We start from the raw sequence: 3,210 nt of genomic DNA on the forward strand, positions 1-3,210 counted from the left end.
AGTAGAGATCAGGGTTCACGCATCTAATTCAAGGAATCGCATTTGTGTTTGCATAATTAATTATTGTGATAATTTTCTGGTTGCTGGGGTAATGGATTCAATTGGCACGAGGGCTAATTGAAAGCCAAAAAGGAACCTAATTTTTGGCACTTTCGGTGACATAGTTGAAGGTGATATTATGAGTGTTGTGGATAGTTCGACGAGCAATTACTTGTCCCTATAAGGCTATAAATGGATTCTTTAGAAATAGGTTGTTTGGTGATGAAGATATTTAGCAATCCATTGAACAGGAAAAAAAAATTCAAAACAAGCTGGTTGGTAAAGCAGAGAGTGTAAATGTGCTGGCGTTCACACATGCTTGCTTCATCCAAATTCATCATCTTTTTTTAGTTTGCTACTGCATATTTTCTTCGAAAATTAATGATATGTTTGTAAAAGCATCAAGCAGCTCTTAATTAACACTATGTATTGATTTGTACGTAATACAAAATTAATTATGGGAAGAAAATAAACTCGAATGCACGAATATTTTTAACGCATGCAATATATATATATATATTCAAAGAGATAACTTGTTTTAAAAATAGATGAATTACTTATTAGACATTTTGTTTGGAAAATAAATCAATATTATATTTTTCTTAAAAGTTAAAATCAAACTTGTAGCGACACCTAGTCAAAAAAAAAAAAAAACAAGGATTTTTCTATAGCCATAGACATAATAATAGTAATCTTTTATTTATTTTTTGAATTGTTATTTTTTTAAAATCTTTTTCTATAATTGAAAGTTTTTTATTTCAATTTTATCCTTTAATATTTAATTGATTGATAATCAAACTTCATGATTTTTTTCAGATTGAGTGTTTTAAGTCTGATGACTTGGGTCATGGGTATAAGAAGTTAACATATTTTTTTGAAAAAAACTTTATAATTCTTTTTATTTTTTTAATCAAGTTATTCCAGTTACATAATTTAGACTGCGAGTTTAGCGGGATATCCTATATTGACTTAGTTCTAATTAGAGTTGTTATAAATTTATATATCATGATCAATTTTTTATAATTTTTTTTACCTCATATATTAATTTTTACTTAAAAAATAGTTAGAACTCCCAGCAAAACTTAGACATCGAAGCTAGTATCTATTAAAAGAGGATGGAACGACTTTAAGTATTTATAGAACTGTATGACTGTATGTTGCTATTCTAGAAAAATGCATTTCGCTTTCTCAGAGCACAAGGAGAAGAACAACTTTTTTATTCCCGAATACCATGTATTAATTCTTCATACGTACGTATATAAACTCATGCCAAAAAGTATACATTACACCATGTGCCGAATACGAGCCACCTTTCAAAACAAAAATAAAATAAAACTTTCCATCTTTGAAAGTATTATTAATTATAAGATAAATTTTGTATGTCCTGTGCATGCACGCCTTTGATTCTCTTTTTTCTTACGCTCAGGGGGGATGAACCAAAGGATTTCCTTAATTATTTTGTGTTTTATTTGTGCCACCAATGGCCAATTCCGCCTAATAGCAGTGTCTTGTTTGTGCTGAATATCTTTGTCAAGCAAAAAAGACATAATATACTAGTATTTAATTCAGCAAAACCAAAAGGAGAAAAATCATGATTTAAACCTCTCTTTTTTAGAGTATACAAAGCTACGATTCTCAAACTCTTAAAATTTTACAGTTCTAAACTGTAAAAAAATAACAAAAAAAAAATGGGGTTTTCAAATTGTAAGGATGTAGCTTTAACTATAGAGAAAATTATGAAAACTTTGTTGGTTTTTAAAATGTCTTTATTTTGTAATTCTCTTCTCCCAAAAAAATAGGCTACAAAGTTGTTTAAACACAATGAAAATGTCATAATTAACAAAATCTTAATTAAATTGAAAACTCAATCTAAATTGAAAAAATAATCCATACCGAGAAGGAAAATAAAAAAAATTCCAAAGTAGTAACTCCTAGGCCACATGACTGCGAAAGCGTTTTTATAATAATCTGACAAAATTTTAACTAAATTTAATAGCTGGATAAAGATTATGATAATTTTTTCTAGACTACATGTTTAAATCATTCAAAACTCCTTAAAATATAGAAAATCTTAACAATTAAGAAAGCAATACATTAAAAATAATTATGCCTAGAAAAATAAAGATAGTGCCCCACGTTAATCCCCTTTGCTTGTAAAAAACTGGCTCTCAGGTTAATTGTCAAAAATTAAACTCGACCATGCCAAAGAAATATATACTTTGAATGTAGCATCATTACCAATTTATGTATATGATACATTTTCCTAGATAACTTAAATCTAATTGTAACAAATATATGTTCATATATAATTTCCAAATTTATGCAAAACTTCTCATGACTCAAAAAATCAACATCACATAAAAAACCATCTTGTAAGATGATAGCAACTTAAGTTTACATGTCTAGTGATCCCTAATAACAATATCTTGAACACTAGCTAAATTGGTAATTGATAAAGATTGATATGCCATGTATATGCTTGTTTGGACAACACATCCACACTTAATTAAGTCCTCTTTGATATCAACTCTAGCCTACTAAGTAATTTCAACAACTTGTTATAGCTTTTCATCGGTTAGTTTAATCTTAACATGTTTACTAACTTTAGATTGTTCCTCGGATTTCACCTATAGTTCATGTATTTTTGGTTATTGGTCTCCACCCTTTTGGAAATCATGTAATTTGCCACCCTTCTGTCTTCTAAAGGTTTATTATGCTCTACTACCTTATGAAACTCAACATTATACACGTGTAAATATCTATTTCCTTGTAAACATTTTTGATATTGTTGAGATAAGTATTGTTCGTAACCAAGAGAAAAGAACCTTGTGTGCATCATCTGCCTCATATACATCATTATGTTATAGGTTGTCTCCCCTCGTTTAATTATGTATTTGTCTACCACTTCCATTTGAAAAACGTTCAGCCCTTCAGATTATATGCAACTAGTTTCATCATCTTCTTTTCCGTGATACTCGCATATTTTCTGACCCTATCACATTCATCGATCCAATCAAGAAACTCTTTCATGTCCACGTCTCCATTGAAGGTGGGGACTTCTACTCTTATCTGTAACTCGTCCACTTGTTGTCTCTTGGGTTATGGTGATATGTTTTAATCTATAAAAACTCTATGGTCTCATCAAGTCTATCTTCTCCAACACCCTTCACA

The sequence above is a fragment of the Populus trichocarpa genome, chromosome 13 (assembly GCF_000002775.5).
Source record: "Populus trichocarpa isolate Nisqually-1 chromosome 13, P.trichocarpa_v4.1, whole genome shotgun sequence".
Lineage (NCBI taxonomy): Eukaryota > Viridiplantae > Streptophyta > Magnoliopsida > Malpighiales > Salicaceae > Populus > Populus trichocarpa.